This window comes from Tachyglossus aculeatus, chromosome 20 (assembly GCF_015852505.1).
Source record: "Tachyglossus aculeatus isolate mTacAcu1 chromosome 20, mTacAcu1.pri, whole genome shotgun sequence".
NCBI lineage: Eukaryota > Metazoa > Chordata > Mammalia > Monotremata > Tachyglossidae > Tachyglossus > Tachyglossus aculeatus.
Window position 1 is genome coordinate 9,204,385 of NC_052085.1, and position 18,826 is coordinate 9,223,210.

General features: G+C 41.4%; 1 non-coding gene across 1 annotated transcript; it reads left to right on the plus strand.

Annotated features, from left to right (window-relative positions):
* Nucleotides 1–18,030: 18,030 nt before the first annotated feature.
* LOC119941722 lies at nucleotides 18,031–18,219 on the plus strand. The gene has a single exon (XR_005455303.1). It is a non-coding gene; the product is annotated as a U2 spliceosomal RNA (small nuclear RNA).
* Nucleotides 18,220–18,826: the final 607 nt, after the last annotated feature.

Genomic DNA, 18,826 nt, shown 5'->3' on the forward strand with positions numbered 1-18,826 from the left:
AGGCTCCACTATCACTGGATGGATAATGTTTTTCCAGATTTCCCGTGCCAACAGCGGTTTTGAGTGTGTCCACTTTTAATAATCTCTAACTTGCATGGCATTTCAGATACCGGGGCATTCAGTTTTGAGTAACCAGGACTTCCTGTGGCCATGCAAAATGCTACCTACCATTTTATTTCAACCTGACAGGCGTTCTCCCTCACTCGGTCCCCCCATTGTTGGGCATTGTGCTTCTGGCCCGTACCGTATCAGTAGTTCATTAGCATTACACAGGGAACTTAATTGTAACTGTTTAAAGTTCACGGTTACAATCAGTGCACTGTTACAATTAGCTCCCTGTGTAATGCTAATGAACTACCGAATCGGGAACAAATGGGAGCCACACTGGGCTCTGAGTGAGGGTACACAGCACCCTAAATCGTGAATGTTAAACAGTTGTATAACTTGGGTTTTCTTGTTAACTTGAACAGCATTATAACTAAAAGGCTGTGAATGCCTTTTTTTTTAGGGGACACTAGTTGTGGAGTTCCTAATCTCCTCTGCCCCATAAGCCTTTGGTTTTATTAACCGTGATTTTGTCTAGGAGTACTACCAGGGACCTAACTCCCTCCTTGTTGGGAACCAAAAACTGAGCTGTGTCTTCTAAACACTACCTAAGTGGAGTTTGACCTTATTATTAGCAACTGTCTAGGCGGGGGCAACTAACTGTAGCATTTATACATGCAGAACACAAAAACAACTTAGTAAGCAAGACTGATCCCTTAATTGTTGCTTACATAAAAGCAATTTCACAGCCCCAAATTTGCTGTGTTTACTGAAGCAAAACATAGTGTTATTTAATGAGCGCTTCCTATGTGCCACACACTGTACTAAGCGCTTGGGAGAGTACAACAGAATTAGCAAATAGGTTCCCTGCCCATTAACCAGGAGGCCTTCCCAGACTGAGCCCCTTCCTTCCTCTCCCCCTCATCCCCCTCTCCATCCCCCCATCTTACCTCCTTCCCTTCCCCACAGCACCTGTATATATGTATAAATGTTGGTACATGTTTATTACTCTATTTATTTATTTATTTTACTTGTACATATCTATTCTATTTATTTTATTTTGTTAGTATGTTTGGTTATGTTCTCTGTCTCCCTCTTTTAGACTGTGAGCCCACTGTTGGGTAGGGACTGTCCCTTTATGTTGCCAACTTGTACTTCCCAAGTGCTTAGTACAGTGCTCTGCACACAGTAAGCGCTCAATAAATACGATTGATGATGATGATGATTAACAAGTTTACAGTCCAGAGGGAGAGACAGACAATATGAACAATTTACACTATGTAATTTAAAGATATATGCATAAGTGCTGGAGGTTGGAGTAGGGTGAATATAAATAGGATTGTTGCAGTAACAGTTTGTAAATTAAAAAATGATGGGTTACTCCTATGCTCTTGCTGCTCCTTCTCCTACTAATGCAAGCCTACTTTTGGCCACTTTGGAACCACTCTAGACTCTCTGCCTTCTTACTTTATTAGCCCCTAAGGCAGGAAGGGTGGAGCCTGGAGAAGTCAAATGTTGATTAAGTGGTTGAAGATAACGTCCTTTTGGCAATATTAGGATACCATCCGTTTAGGCCTATGTAGGTTTGATACTTAAATAAATCAAACAAGTAATAGTATTTGAGCACGTGTGCAGAGTACAGTATATCCCAAGCGCTTAGTAAAGTGTTCTGCACAAAGTGCTCAATAAATACCATTGATTTGACTAAGCATTTGGCAGAGTATAATAAAAGTAAAAGGTACAATCCCCATCCTCAGTCTAGCAGTCAGTCTAGCAGGGGAGACAGACACAAAATAACTTAAAGATAGAAAAAAAAGGAAAAATTGATATGGAGGGGAGGAAGTCCTAAAATAGCAGAGTAAGCCAAGATGATCAGAAAGTGCTTTGGATGGATGGGAATGCACGAGTGCCTAGGTGGTGTAGAATCAATCGTATTTATTGAGCACTTAACTGTATGCAAAGCACAGAAGCAAGCATTGGGGAGAGTACCATTTAACAGAGGTGGTAGACTTGTTCCCTGCTCCCAAGGAACTTGAAGTCTAGAGGGAGAATTCAGAAAGATGAATGCTGACCGCAAAATGTAAGATTGAAAGGGAATTTAACCCATCCCTCCTGATTTCAGGCAGGACTACTACACATAAACCATCCAGACAGGCTGGTGCCTAGTTTTATCTTTTTGTTAGGAAATTCCACATCCTCCCTCAGTAACCTTTTCAGACAGATTTTTTTCTAACTTGGGTCTGTTGCACATCTCATCTTTCTCTTGCTTCATCCTCAATGCTACGGTGAAAATTCTAAGCTCATTGTGGGAGACCCTTGTGAGCCCCGTGTGGGGAAGGGACCATATCTTCTACCTCTAGTAGACTCTCCCATGTGCTTAGTCCTTCGGAAATGGGTGTGATTAAGAAGTTAGTCACAATTATCTGGAAAACATCCCTCTGCAGATTTGATGGCCACTATGTAGTTACCCTTTTAGGCGTCTTTTCAATTCAGGCTAAATACTGTACCGCCACTTCTCAAAGATCTATGCAGTTGTGCAGAATGAAAATAATGCCAATACTGGACCAGAACAACTATCAGATCCAGTACCCTGTCTCAATTAGTGACCCCAGTCTTTCTTGGAGGAACAGTGTGATGATTGCTTTCCTTGTTGTAAATTCACCCGTTAGGTTGTATTACCTAACATCCCTAATTTTTTTTCCTGCAACCTACTGTGGGTTTACAAGAGTGGGAAGAGGTAAGGAAGAGTGGCATAAATTCACTGTTAGGTTGTATTACCTAACATCCCTAATTTTTTTCCTGCAACCTACTGTGGGTTTACAAGAGTGGAAAGAGGTAAGGAAGAGTATAACAAGTCTGTCTATTTCAGGCCTAGGTTCTTGGGATTCACATTAGTTATGCCACAGTACTCACTACTTGAACATTTTCTTGGATTAAGTAGAGCAAAACACTCAGTCTGAAAGAAATGGGGGGGAGGGAGGGAGAGAGAGAGAGAGTGTGTGTGTGTGTACGTAAGAAACATGCTTACAAAACACAGGAAAAGAGGAAATCTATTACAGTTCAAGTAAAATAGACTTTGGCTATAAAGAACAGCCATTTAATTAAAAACAGGTTGTGGTGATTATGCTGTTTATATGCCCTGGAGACAGTTATATCTCTAATATGCATTAGAGAATTTTTCTTTTTACCATATTGCATTTGAAATTTACACCAAAGCTTGTTTCCACCTTTACAAATGAAGACAGCTTAACGAGCAGCTAGATACAATACATTCTGAACTGGTGCCCAACAAGCATTTTTTGGATTATCTGTTGTTTGAGGTCATCCATATTGAGTGGCAGTGGGAGTAGAAATTGTCTCTCTAGAACTCTGCCATACTCAGGCATCATTTATAAACTTTAAATGGATCCCAAGCAGGTAGGGCAGGAGCACTTACTGGCTTTCCATCTCCACCATCCATGCCAAGACCTTCTCCCTTTTATCCAGGAGAGTTAAGAATTGGCTATACATTTCTCCTTTACAAAGTTACTGGACCAAATTCTGCCCTATTGATACTTATCCCCAACTCCCACTGACTTTCCTGGCAGTTGAGTAAACACAGGGCTCAATCTGTGCCAGAACTCACAGGGCACCTATGGGCAGATGCCTAAACAGCTTGGAGGAAACACTGTTCTGGCTGGCTGGAGGCTTGTTTCTGGGATCATCTCCTGGCCATTGTGCACAGTCCTGGAGTGATGCTCTGTGTCAGTCAGGCCCAGGCCTGCTTCCAGAAGATGGTAAAGGGAGGGAAAAGTAGAAAAGGCTAATTTTTACTTGCAGTTGCAGCGACCAATTCATTGCTTTCCCTTTCTTGATCTCCCTCCTCAGAGATACAAAGGGAAAAACAGAGCCTAAATTAAAATTATCTTATTCTGTACTCCAAATTTTTTAAAAAGGTAACCTAGGATGCCACTTCACAAGAATCAGATTCAGAATCTGTATTCATTTGAAAGTTACTCCCCTCGAAACCATTTAAACACGTTTCTCCTGCTGTACCACCACCTCCCAGCATGAGGAGAGAAGCCTGGTAATTTTCCACCCACCCATCGTGGCTTCCAAGCAGGAAGAAGAAAACCAAATCGTTTTGGGCTGGGAGAGCCAAGAGGGACGGCTTCATTCTGCTCAGAATTGAAGCCAAAGGCCCATCCTAGTAGCCACTGGAGGCTAGCCACAAAAGCCACGGTATATCGGGCTACTGTTGAGAATCAGGCTTGACCATCCTTGGATATTTAATGCAATTACTGTAGAGGCACCACATGTCTCTAGAAGTCAAGAGTCTAGGCACGAGAGGCTCAACTGTCATCTTCAAGGTGACATTTTTCAAGCATGAAATGTCTGCTCACAACCAAGTACATCAAGTAGTCTTGCACATTCCTGCAACTTTACATGATGCAGACAGTGCAACAATGTCAACTTTGGTTGCTGAATTCTTTATTACGTTTTCTAAGAGACAACATGGTGACAGAATCAGTCTTGTTTAGGAATTTTACTATTGGGGACTTTCTGCCCCACTATTACTTGATGCATTTAAACTCATAGTAACACACTGATATCTCTCATTTTTTCCTTAATTTACCTTTTTTAAGCATCCTAATTTCTACCTTTCATTTTGCTTAAAACAACTGAATTGAAATTTTGTAGGTATTCCACTGAACATTTCCCTTCTTGGATAACTTTAGTACTGAAAACAATGCAACTTCATACTGAACCATTCTGATGATCTACGAGGGGCACAGAGAAAGAAAACAATCTCAGCTTGAAGATCCAGATTTACTTTAGGTTGGTGTCTACCCTCTTCAAAATCCTGATTCCTTAGATAAGAGCATTTTCACAGAGCTCATTATGGGCAAGGAACGTGTTAATTCTGTTGTACTCTCCCAAACACTTAGTACAAAGCTCTGCACATAGTGAGTGTTCAATAAATATGATTGACTGATTGAAGGCATGGCTTCAAGCCATTCATTATTAATTACCAAAGCTAAAAATCAATAAAAGGTCACAAATTGGAGAAGCAGTGCGGCTTAGTGGAAAGAGCCCAGGTTTGGGAGTCAGAGGTTGTGGGTTCTAATCCCAGCTCTGCCATTTGTCAGCTGTTGGACTTTGGTTAAGCCACTTCACTTCTCTGGGCCTCAGTTACCTCATCTGTAAAATGGGGATTAAGACTGTGAGCCCCACATGGGACAACCTGATTACCTTGTACCTACCCCAGTGCTTAGAACAGTGCTTTGACATAGTAAGTGCTCAACAAATACCATAATAATAGTGATTATTATTAAATTAGGGAAATGGGTAGCCTGAGCTAGCATTTTTATATCAAAATTAAAGGGATATTGTGAAATTTGAAACTGTCTTTACACATAATGCCTTTCACCATGGTTCCAAAATGCAATTGCAGATTTGCTCCTACTGATGGGGCTGAGGAAAACAGATGACGTGAATCTGGGTGCTGATCGTCTAGTCCTACTGCACAGCCACACAGCTTCCAGTACGCCTAAAACCACAAATGTGGTACAAGAGCAAAAATATACTCCCCTAGGGGTGTGTTTGCTCATCAGGTGTTCTGGGGTGAGGGTGGTGGGTGGGTGTCAGGGAGGGAAGGTGAGTGGTGATTTGGCAAACCTTTAGAAACTCAAGTCATACATGGTTTTAAAAACTAGCACTCCAAATAGAAAGGCAGCTAAGTGTGTAAAGGACACTGATACGGTCTTGCTGAGTGACTTCCACTAGTACCTTAGAAGGTGAGCTGCTTTTTGTACTGGCTGGGTCCTGCATGTAGCCCTCTGAGGCATCCCGAAGAAGAAGTCGAAGAGGAACGAGAAACCAGAAAAGGAGGATTGTCAAAACTGGGAAGAATGTAAATGTTATTTGAAGAAAGAAGGGGTTCTTAGCTCTCTACCTCTTCCTTTAACTTAACATAATATAGAATGTGTTACGTGATACTCTAAATTGTTGTGTTTGACCAACCTGAACGGAAGCCCAAAAAACACCTGGAAGAGAGATTCATTAGAGTTTACACTCCTTGTGGGTAGGGTCTTTGTACCTTTATTATGCTTTATCAAGTGCTAAGTACAGTGCATTGCACTCAGTGAGTCCTTAATAAATGCCATGACTGCTATTCAGTGGTTGCTCTTTTTTCTTAAAATCAATTTTTAAGACAAGTCATTAATAAAAAATAATTAATCTTTACTTGAAAGGTATCACTGCACTGAGGTTGGTCCCTTTATGAAAGAAAAGGAGTGAGACTGCCTAGGAACATTTTAGTTGTACTAAATTTGGATCTAGGTTAAAACTTACTGAGAGTGAACTTTATCTTTTGCTAAGTCCACTGAAAAAAAACCCAAACTATTTCTAGTGCCAGAGGGAGGAACACAGGATTGGCTCCAGGGACTCCAAACATTTCAATAGCTCCTTAACCTCTGGCCTGGATCAAGAACAGCCACCTCTGTTCCAGGACAAGAAGTCCATGATGGGCTATTAGAGCAGGAAGTTAGGAATGCATGAAGACACAGGAAGAGTTTCAGTAGGACCGTGGAAAACTGGCTCAAGATAGGTTAGGTGAAACATTTCAAACCACGAGGGTGGATGAACTGGGTGGATACCAGTTCTGCCAATTGTCAGCTGTGTGACTTTGGGCAAGTCACTTAACTTCTCTGTGCTTCAGTTCCCTCATCTGTAAAATGGGGATGAAGACTGTGAGCCCCATGTGGGACAACCTGATCATCCTGTAACCTCCCCAGCACTTAGAACAGTGCTTTGCACATAGTAAGTGCTTAATAAATGCCATCATTATATTATGTCAAGGAGGGCAATCCTTACATTGGATCTGTACCCTATACGCACTTTATATTCACCCCACCTTCAGCCCCACAGCACTTAATTTATTCATATTAATGTCTGTCTCCCCCTCTAGATTGCAAGCTTCTTGTGGATAGGGAATGTGTTTAAGTGTTATACTGTACCTTCCTGAGAGCTTAGTACAGCACTTTGCACACAGTAAGCACTCAATAAATACCACTGATTGTACTGGGGAGCTATTTTGGTGCTCTGTTGAAGATCAGTCAATCAATCAATCGTACTTGTTTGCACAGCATTGTACTAAGGGCTTGGAGAGTATAACACACGATATGACAGACACATTCTCTACCCACAACAAGCGTACAGCCTAGACGGGGGACAGACATTAATATAAATAAATTACAGTGATGAACATAAGTGCTGTGGGGCTCAAAGGGGGTGAACAAAGGGGGCATGTCAGGGCGATGCCTAAGAGAGTGAGAGATAAGGAAGTGATGGCTTAGTCAGGGAAGGCCACTTGAAGGAGATATGCCTTCAATAAGGCTTTGGAGGTGGGGAGAGTAGTTGTCAGAAATGAAGACGAGGGTGTTCCAGTCCAGAGGCAGGACTTTGGCGAGAGGTCGGCAGTGAGATAGATGAGACTGAGGTACGGTGAGAAGGTTGGCATTAGAGAGGAGTGAAGTGTGTGGGCTGGGCTGTAGTGGGAGAGTGGTGAGGTGAAGTAGGATTGAGTGCTTTAAAAGCAATGGTACGAAGTTTCTGTTTGAGGCAGAGGTGGACGGGCAACCCCCTGGAGGTTCTTCAGGAGTGGGGAAACATGATCTGGGCAGCAGAGTAAAGTGAGGATTTGAGTGGGGAGAGATAGAAGACAGATTGTCAGGCTGGATACCCAGTTGATCTGTCCCAGTGTAGCAAATTTATGTTAAGGAGTCCTAGCACCAGTGATTCCAAGCCCTCACTGTTGATTTGGACCCCAACCATTCTTTTCTGCCCATCGGTAACTCCAGTTAGGACAGTAGGGACATTTGGATGACAAAGACCTGCAGATGGAATTGGGGCAGAAGTTTCACCCAGCCTCAATACTCCGGGCTGGAAAATATCTTACCCTTTTCCTATAAAGCTCCCTACTCCAATCTTGACCCTTCCAAATGGCACAGCCAGAACTATCCCTTTGGTAGAGCCAACTGGGGCAGTTGTTCTGGGCCTGCCTCTCTGGTGAGCAGGACTATGGAGAGCTGTTGCCACTTGGGACAACTGAGGGAGGTGGGAGTACAGGAGCTCCTTGCTCCTAAATGGGGAGTAGCAAAGGAACATAGGGACATTGGAGAGTCAACTGGCCAACTGTTCCCCCACTGGCCACTCTGTCCTGCACTGGCAGCAGTTCTCTGGCACCCAGCGCTCCAGGAAGGAAAGGGTAATTTGTGGTGAGGAATCCAAAGGTGCCCTGGAGGAAGGCGGGGCGGAAAAGATGACAAAGAAATTGTAGACAGGGTCCTTGCCCTCACAGAGCTCACACACTAGCAGAGGCACAGGTAAAATAAATTGCAGGTAAGAAGAAACAACAGAATGGAAAGATAAGTACACAACTGCTCCATAGGGGGGAAGATGTGAGTATCCAAGTGTTTAGGGGATGGAGAAGCGCTGAAGTGGCAGCCAGGGTACACAGCCAGGGTGGGAAGATGAGAGACTAATCTGGGAAAGCCTCCTGGAGGAGATGTCATTTTAGAAGGGCTTTGGAGATGTGGAAAGCAGTTCTCCGCTGAATGCTTAGGAAAGGTGTAAGACGTCAATAGTGGTAGAGACAAGCAGGAGGCACAGTTGGCCTGAGAGGAATGAAGCATGCAAGCTAGAGTGGAGTGGGAGAAGAGTGAGGCAAAGTACAGGACAGAGAGGCCCTCACCTCACTCTAGAGAGCTCTTCCTTTCCTGGAGAGCAGGGCCCCAAAACTTTATCCCCTACTTCTGCTTCCAGGGCAGGACTGCACTGGGTTAGTTGTCCCAGGGCCCCTAATTCCCCTAGGGAAATCCTGGGATTGGCCAGGAAAAAAACATGCTGATGCTTGTCTTAGCCCTTGTGTATATCTCTTCAATATATGTTTATATGTTGCTGTCATTTGTGTTTTACAACCTTTTTGTGTGTGTTTGTGAATGTTTATTTGTCCTGCCTCCCCCCGGAGATGTAAATTCACTGCACTGCAATGCAACTCTTTCCTTTTGGTGCTGCTTTCAGGATTGTGTCATTGGTATTTACTGTCAACTTGACAAGGCATCAAAATAAAACCAGGGTAAAAATACTCCCAATTGTAACAGTCATCACTGTATTCTAAGTGCCTTAAAACAATTCTTTGTGCCAGGGGTTCACAGAGATTTTGCTAGATTGGTCTCTACTCTCAAGGAGCTTCACACGAATTAAAGGACAATTGATTGAAATGTACAAACCACCAAAGAAATTTATTTTCAGGAATGTAAATTTATATTTTAACCAAATTACAATCCCCACTATAAAAAGCATCTAAATGAGGAAATCAGCATGGTGCTTGCTATTGCTATAGTTTATTATTTCAGGGTTCTCGGAGTACAATCCTAGAACCCGCATAGATCTACAACAGTTAAAATGAGAGTCCTTGGGACTAGAAGATGCTATTTGAGCGAGGAATTCAAACTGGAGATGATACACTAAACCAAACAAAGCAGGAACTAGCAATTACCTTGGGAGGGTAGAGGTGGGGGAAAAACACTGAGGCCTAGAGATAATGATTAGGTAAAGTAAAACTGGCCTGAGGTCTAACGGGAAGAGAAACATAAGGATAAAAAGGGAGTGTCTCTAAATTTGGTCATATATGCCTTGGCAAAAAAAAAAAAAAAAAAAGAATAAGGCACAGATAGTATTTGTGCCGTTTGTTTATTAAGAGTATTGCAGAATGTTACATCAGTTTGGGATTGTTTGCCAATGATATAAACATCCAGTTGAAAAAGCCTAGTACAGATGCATCCTCCAATATGGGGCAACTATGGTTCAGTAAACACTAAATTCATGGTGCCTCTAGATTGCTGCTAGGTTTAAAACGAGGAAATCTTGAATTGCAGCATCAGCTTCTATGGAAAGTGAAACTTTCAGTGCCAGGCATCTGTATCTTACTCTAATCGTTATTAATTAAATTTTGTATTTACATAGTAGGTTTCAGCATCAGCTCCCTCAGTTCTTTACACAAACTAGACTTTGCGGCTTTTCCAGATATACGGGGCTGATTGTTCTACTGACAGCTCTAATTCACTCATTTAGCTAGTGGCAATCAGGTACAGTCTTTTCCACTATAACCTGTGCTTTCGTAACTCGGTTTGTCTATAACACGGAGGAAGTATTAGGAAACATTCTTACTACACCCTGCACATTGGGTTTTGGCACAGTCATCCTCTACAAGTTGGTGCAAATACATTTCAGAATAGGAAGAGATGGTTGTGTGCATATGCGCGATGTCGGTCAGGGTGTGATGCTGTTATGATCCCCAGCCTCTGCCTCACTGTTCCCTTTAGTAGTTAGTACCTATGATGCAACTTTCAGTATTTAAGAGAGTTAAAAAAAAAAAACCCTATGAGAGGCAATGGCATAAAGCATTCTGCCAATGATATTAGTACAGGAACTTGTGTCAAAAACAATTAGTTATGTTATCTTTGAGCCGTCTATCCCAATAATTCTCACTGAGTCAGTGGTCACTAGAATGCTGCTGCTGAATCCCAAAGTGGATGATTCCCAAGTGCTACCAATACTCCGTCCAGGACTCTATCCAGTAGGTTGGCTTCTTAAAAGCAGTCATGCTGCCCTGGCTGCACAACAGAGGTATGCACGCTGCGGTTAGTGCCCCTGACAAATTGACCCCTGGGGAGCAGTAGTACCTTACTCTCCACTGTCCTCGGGCAGCAATGAACTGGGGAGAGAAGGGGGAGGAAAGAGCAGGAAGGGCCTCGGTTGTGTCTAAATTTAAACTTAATTCTCAAGGATTTTCCTTGCAGAGCCGCTACTCCATGGGGAAAAAAAAATCCCTGAGAATTACGTTTAGATTTAGAAATTAACTGAGAAAAGCTCTGGTCCACAACTCACTTTCCTTCCTTGCTCTCCTCTTTTCCAACCCCAAGTTTGCTGCTGCCTGGGGTAATGAACCACAGCAGTGCCTGTTCTAAAACTATTTCAGTAAATAGAGTTACTATTTTACATTAATTTTCTTTAAAAATGTCACTCTATAGAGTAACTGTACTGTTTCTCATAGAACTTATTGGAGGTTTTGGAGTCTTTTTAAATTTGGGGTTAAACATATATGCTAATTGGTATTCCATTTTGAAAATCAAATTAACTTTCAGTGACTGCTTTGCATCGCAACTTTGGATTTTGCTATTGCATTTGTTTATAAGTGTCTAGTTCTTCAGGTCAAACAACATTAACATTATGAAGTAGTGTTTCATAAACTGAACAGTCCACTGCAAAAATGAAAGGATTTGGATGAAAAACTTGAAGCCCAAACTTTCAGTGGAATAAGGCAAGTAAACTACAATCTCTTCAGGATAATAAATTACTCACCTCTAAGATAAAATACCTCTTTCATGTCTGCCTAGAAAAAAGGTATTTTGCCTCAAACAAATGGGCAGAGTCATTGCCAAGAAGGAATGCTATTTTATACCACTACATGTATTATTAAGAGGCACATGGTTATAAAACCCAGAGCAAGCCACAAGGCTTGACTAAAGACTCGAGTAACAATGAATCTTTAGAAGGACAAAATCACTGGAGAACTGGCCCTGGATCGTGACGGAGAACCAAGAAGGCCAGGCAGTTTTTCATCTATTTTCCTAGGTAACCAAATTGCGGGGGGAGGGGAGAGGGCGGCGGGGAGAGACCCACACCCACATTTGGTAGAACTGCAACAGCCCACCAGAATACCAGAAGAGTCTGGTCAGTCGGAGCAATGGTTAAGCCACTCAGAGCCAGGTGGGAAAGTGGCAGATGGAAATTGAGGAGCGCTTCAACCTTGGCCCCACTTACCTCCCCAACACCTGCACTTTCAAATGTTCATGCCCAGATTTTTCACCAATCACCTCTGAGCCAGTTTCAACTGGTCATCAAAAATCTGCTTCCCTTTGCCCACCCAAGCCTGAAATCCCTGGGGTACCCCAAGTTGCCAGAGACCCCTCCATTCCACCAATCAGGTCTAATAGAAGTCCTTAGGAGTCACCTAAGGAGAAATTCCTATGCTACATGGGCAGATCGGTGCTTCCACCTAGCTTGGTCTGGCATTTTTCATCATAAGAATTTTATGTTGCCAACTTGTCCTTCCCAAGCGCTTAGTACAGTGCTCTGCACACAGTAAGCGCTCAATAAATACGATTGATGATGATAAGAATTTTTAAACACTTCCCGATCTCAGAACGGTAGAGTACTAGTTCTAGCTCTGCTTGGCTTGTGTGTTGTCAAATAAATTGCCTTTGCTTTAGCTTGCTCAGCTTTATAGGGGGATAATATTACCCTCTATCTTCTGTCATTTTAGATATCAAAAACAAGTGATAAATAGTAGGCCAACATTTATGGTGTTTAAAATTGAGAGACCTATAAATGAAAATAAAATATCTCTTTTCTTAGATTTGTTCATCTATTTCTATTCCTGATTCCTTTGAATGTAGGTTTTTTGGTCTTTCCTAAACAACAACTTATTATTGCTCATTGGTATCTCATGGATATATATATATATATATATATTTGAGTAGTACAACATATATTTCAAGATGGTCCATATATTTCCTTTGTTAGTGCCTTTTTAATCATTTTAAATTGGTTTCCTGAATACAAAACTTTTAGCTTAAAGTTCTTTAAAGGTCTCAGCTCATATTGAATGAATGAATTCCTGGCCAGTTCTGTGGTCACTCATGGATGTCACTTTGTCTCTCATCCCTGATTTGTAACTTTAATTTAACTACTGCATGTAGCACTTGGCAGAACTGATGTGTATATAGCTATAATTCTATTTATTCTTATGGTATTGACACCTATTTGTTTTGTTGTCTGTCTCCCCCTTCTAGACTGTGAGCCCGTTGTTGGGTAGGGACTGTCTCAATGTGTTGCCGATTTGTACTTCACAAGCGCTTAGTACAGTGCTCTGCACACAGTAAGCACTCAATACAGTTGATTGAATGAATGAATATTAAGCTTGCTTGCCCAGAAAAAGGAGGACCATGTGTGTAAGACAGAAAAAAAAGTCTAATGCTACATTTAATTACATATTGTTGGGTTGTTTTCTTCATATTCTTTGCGCTGTGAGATCTTATAGTAATGAAGAAAAGAAACTCTAAACCACCATCATGACTACCTATGATTAGTAATACACAGACTATAAGCATAAACAGACTATAAATGAGATTTCATAGTTTAAGAATGAAGATTAAGTCGATACCTCATGCTTGCTTTATTTATCCGCTGATGTGTCTATCATGTAGTGTATTTAAAACAGGATGCATTTTAAACTGGGTAAATTAAATTTGAGGGAATAGGGGTACCATGGAAAAGAAAAATAAGTTCAGAAAACTCAAGTGAAATAAAAGCCAATCTTCAAAAAGACCTATTTTTATGAAAAATACATGAGTTTAACAGGGATGAGAAATCTAAAATGTTGGGGTGAAATATAAAAACAGGAGAATGCCGTTAAGAAAGGATTAAAAAGAGGTAAGCTATGGATCTTGTGAAGATGAAGATACACATAAGTTTACAAGAGTATCTAAACAAAAATATTTGCTGGCTCCAAAGAATTGGCAATGAGGGAAAAATTAAAAAATACCAAAAAGAAATGATCTTATTTGTACAAAAATATGTGTTACAAAGGTCTGAAGGAGAGAAGGAAAACTCTACAGACACATACACTGCTTACAGATGAAAAAGAATCATAAAATCAGGGTGCTAAAGAGATCTCAAGAAATCACATAATAAAGTCCACATCTAAATAACCCAAGTTAGATGGAAGGTTTTAAAAACTTCCAAAGAAGTCAGTTCCAAATCGTCCTTGTACACCATTGTAAAGTTTAACTATTTTTACTATCAGAATTTTTTTCCTCATACCTAACCCAAAACCCTGAAAGGGGGGCATATCTTTTTTAAAGATACCAGATTAATTCCGTTACACCAAATACAATAAGACCCCATAATGAGTCTGGCCACTGCAATCTAAAGTGATCCGACCTAAGATCTTCACATCACCCTGTTTCAAACCCCTCAACGGGACAATGACCTAAAGAAAATACAGAACTGTGAATAGGCAAGCTACAACATTAACAAAACCACAGGCATTTAGCTTTTGGTTTAGCTACTTTTCAATCAAGAAGCTGCAAAAATTTAGTATAAGTTAGTACAACAAAAAATTAAAGCATGTTCGGTTTCAGATTTTCTTCTACTTTGAAATTTGAAAACCTCAAATGTTCAGCCACCCGACTAAGGCACACAATACTCAGCACCCAGTAAGGACTTAACTGCGCTCACAGTAATTACCATAAACAACACACCTGAACTCCTAAGGCAAGTGCCACTTAGACCTTGTACCTCATACCTTACAGTCATTCTCCAAAGAGGAGATGGAGGGAAAAATTAGGGCTTGCTGCCAGTCCTGTAAGGCATATCTCCTTCCCCTCCCCACAGCACCTGTATATATGTATATATGTTTGTACGTATTTATTAATTTGTACATATTTATTCTATTTATTTTATTTTGTTAATATGTTTTGTTTTGTTGTCTGTCTCGTCCCTCTAGACTGTGAGCCCACTGTTGGGTAGGGACCGTCTCTATATGTTGCCAACTTGTACTTCCCAAGTACAGTGCTCTGCACACAGTAAGCGCTCAATAAATATGATTGAATGAATGAATGAATGAATGAATAGCTCTACTACTCTGAAATCTAAATGGGACACAGGCTGGTGTTAGCTTTTTCAAACGCTATGCACAGTTACAAAAGTCTTTTTACTTTCTGTAATTCTTGAAAAAAAAACTATTGTGAATAGGCAAAAGTTACGAGGGCCACTTCTTGATTTCTTTGCAACTCTGATTTTAGGGGAGAGCTTTTCATTTCGAAAGAGGGGGCGATAGGAAGGCAGGTGTTCAGGGGCGATGAGGACTGCTTCAGAGACCTAATAATTAGAAAGCCACCATCTTGGGTCAGTTCAGCCACAACTGGAAACTCTCAGGTCTTTTCAGAGATCTAGGATAAGTAAGCCTGGGAGTCTAGCTCAGAAAGTAGTGGGGGGAATTTGTGCAGCCCCAGACCCTCGTGAAGTGGGTATCTATGACTCTGATTACATCATTAACTGATCTTAGAACAGCAGAAGTGGCTCGACTTGAAAAAACTATTTTAGAAATGAGGTCCTACTTACATTCCTAAAGGAAACACTGCCATTTCTAGACATGCTAATGGAAGAATTAAAATTTAAACTCAAAACCTTGATTCTCAGTTTAGTTATCTCTTCACTTTAGTCACTAGACCACACCACTTTTTAGAGGAGCTGAGCTATTCTTGATTTTAGTTGAGTCCCATAATTTGTGGCCTAGAATACAAAGGTAAATTGAATCCTTATGGAAAAATGTCCTCAGATCTTCAGGGCATGTCTATATTAACAATTTGAGCATATTTAAATGAGAGGTAGAAATCTTTGCACTTGAACCTGCTCCAAGTGAGCAAATTGCTAGCAATTGGAAACATGCTTAAAATTCCCAACCATGCCCATTGGCAGTGTATTAGAGTTCCCGAAAAAAGTGAGCGCAGTTCTAAAAACATGTGTATAAGTTCCCCTTGGCATGGCTAATATAGTTGTGCCCTGAGTGCTCACACAAGCAGAAAGGGTCTAATACTGCAGGGCGATTGCTTGTATTCAATTTATTTGCTTCTGGTACAAGGAAAGGTTCAGTCCACCCGATTTAGATTCAAAGCCTGCAATTCCAAGGAATGTTCTCAAGCTGATTCCTAATCTAATAAACCACACTGCCCAGCTCTACCCTGCACTGCCCCCGCAACTTTTCATAAGTTTTTTGAGCAGGATTTTCTAATTCCGTTTATAAGATTTTATTAAAATCTTACTATTAAAAAAGTTTAAAGTATGAAAGAGAAAAGAATTCTATATAATTTATCTGAAATCTATCAACACTTTGTGAGGAGAGTAAAATTTCTCAATGGTGGCTCCTTTGGGCTCTGTGGTCCACCTTACTCATTGTCTTAAACCCTGGTCACCCCCTCTCTTTCTGTTCAGCAGCAGCGTGGCCTAGTGGATAGAGCACGGGCCTGGGAGTTAGAAGGAACTGTGTTCTAATTCTGGCTCTACCACTTGTCAGCTATGTGACCTTAGGCAAGTCACTTCACTTCTCTGTGCCTCAGTTCCTTCATCTGTATAATGGGGATTAAGACTGTGAACCCCATGTGGGACAGGGACTGTGTCCAACCCACCTTGAGTCTACCTAAGTGCTTAAAATAGTGCCTGGCACATAGTAAGTGCTTAACAAATATAATAATAATAATAATAATATCCATTAGTCATCTTTCCTTCTCCTCTTGTTTCCTCTCTCTCTTCCTGCTGCTCAGGTAGCTACAACTGAAGAGGGTGTGACAGAGAGGAGCATGTTTTATCTCATATCTGCAGAGTTAAATAGATTAACCTCCAAATTATTTCACCCAAGAGATGGCACTGAACTTTTCAATAAAAGATTGTTATTCTTATTTTTCCCCAAGAAGTACAAATAATCTAATAATAATGATTAATTCTTTTTGCTGTTGTTGTTTTTTAAACCCACCACCACACAACAATATTTGAAAACATAGCAGGAGGTTTTAGAAATGAGGGCATTTGCAGAAGGAACTGACCGTATTCCCACAGGGAGATTTTATTCCTCACTGCTCCACTGATGCAGGTGATTTCACTAGTAGATTGGGAGCTAACATGTCAAGCAGTTGGCCACCACCATGGGCTGGCCCTGGAAGAATCTGTCACCCAGAAAAGAGATTTAAAATTAATAATTTGCCAAACTGTCATTGAGCATTCAGTATAATAAATAAGTTCCAAGATTTTTAAACATAAATTTTATGGGGCCCCATTAGCAGGTTTTAAATTTAATTATTTTTTTCCAAGAAACCTTAAAGTTTTTTTTAAGTGTTTAGCAACATAAAAATTAAGAGCAGAGGATTTGTTCCTGTAGTAGCGTTTGAAAACACTTTTTGACATTTTAAAACTCCAATCACTGTGAAACTTTACTGACTAATGGCTTTACCATTTTCTCTGGTTTACTATGTGAGATTTAATGAAAAGCAGCAGTGTGGTAGTTACTTCTTGAACAGTGTATTATATAGTTTAATGGGTTGGAAAGTTGCAGTAATACAAGAGCAAAAATCCCATATTAAATCAGCAGATAGATTTTTCCCCCTTCACAAAAAGCAAACCAGTGGTTTAAGAAAAAAAAAAGTGCCCTGAACCCCCTTGCATGATTTGATCTCCATGCACCATATCTTCTGTAGAAATACCTGGACTTATCAATGACCATTCATGAGTAATTGCACATGCAGAACAGCTTACTCCTGAACCCCCAAAGCCCCCAGGCCCCGGCGAATGCCTAATACTGTAAACACTGGTGCTGCTGAATTCAGGGCTGTGGGTTCTGGGGCTGTTGCCGTCACACCAGTGCTACCCACCAATTGGGGTGGAAGAGTCAAGAGGCCTCAAACTGGCAAGGGGAAGGAGGAGAACTGAACTGGGCTGGTGCTGAGCCAGTCTCTCCCCACACTAACCCCTGAATCGAGACCCTGTGAGCTAGCGGTTGGGTGAAGAGGAAATGCTGCCCCAAAACTGCTATAGTCACAGCCCCACCGACCACTTACACACTCATAGGCCTACTTCATCCCTTTCACTTACACACATGTGACTGGCTCTCTCTCCCCCACAAAGTATGAAGAAGAGTGCTTTTAGACTGTGAGCCCACTTTTAGACTGTGAGCCCACTGTTGGGTAGGGACTGTCTCTATATGTTGCCAATTTGTACTTCCCAAGCGCTTAGTACAGTGCTCTGCACATAGTAAGCGCTCAATAAATACGATTGATGATGAAGAGTGCTATTTGTTCAGCACTTACTATGTGCCAAGCACTGTACTAAGCACTAGGCTAGATGGCTAAGATCATGTGTACTATCTGTTCTTATCAGTTTAATATCTGATACGTCTTCGATGTGAAGATGCTGTGTTTACCAGCTTTTTGGAGAAAGGAGGGGGTTGGGAGCTTGCTCTGTCCCCTCCAGGCATCGGTCTGGTATTGCTGTACTTCCAGGATAGGTGTTTTTTTTTTTTTTCTCTTCTAGACTGTGAGCCCGTTGTTGGGTAGGGACCGTCTCTATATGTTGCCAACTTGCAACTTCCCAAGCGCTTAGTACAGTGCTCTGCACACAGTAAGCGCTCAATAAATTCAATTGAATTAATGAATGAATACAAGGTAATTGGCTTGGACAAGGTCCCTGTCCCAGAGAGGGCTCCTAGGCTTAGTCCCCACTTTACAGATGAGCTAACTGAGACACAGAGAAGTTTATGTGACTTGCCCAGGATCACACAGCAGACAAGTGGTGGAGCCAGGATTAGAACCCAGGTCCTTCTGACTCTAAGGCCCGTGTTCTATCTTCTAGGTCATGCTGCTTCTCATTGTGATAGTTTTATGTCTGTCTTCCGTGACAGAGTTAAAGTTCTTTGTGGGCAGGGAACCTGTCATTTCATTATCCTGAACTGCTCCTGAACTGCCCAAGAGACTACTGCAGTTCATTGCATACAGTGGGTGCTCACTAAGCAGCCTGACCTAGTGAAAAGAGCATGGGCCTGGGAATAAGAGGACCTGGGTTCTAATCCCAGATCCACCATGTACCTGTGGTGTAATCTCTCCCAAGTGCTTAGCACAGTGCTCTG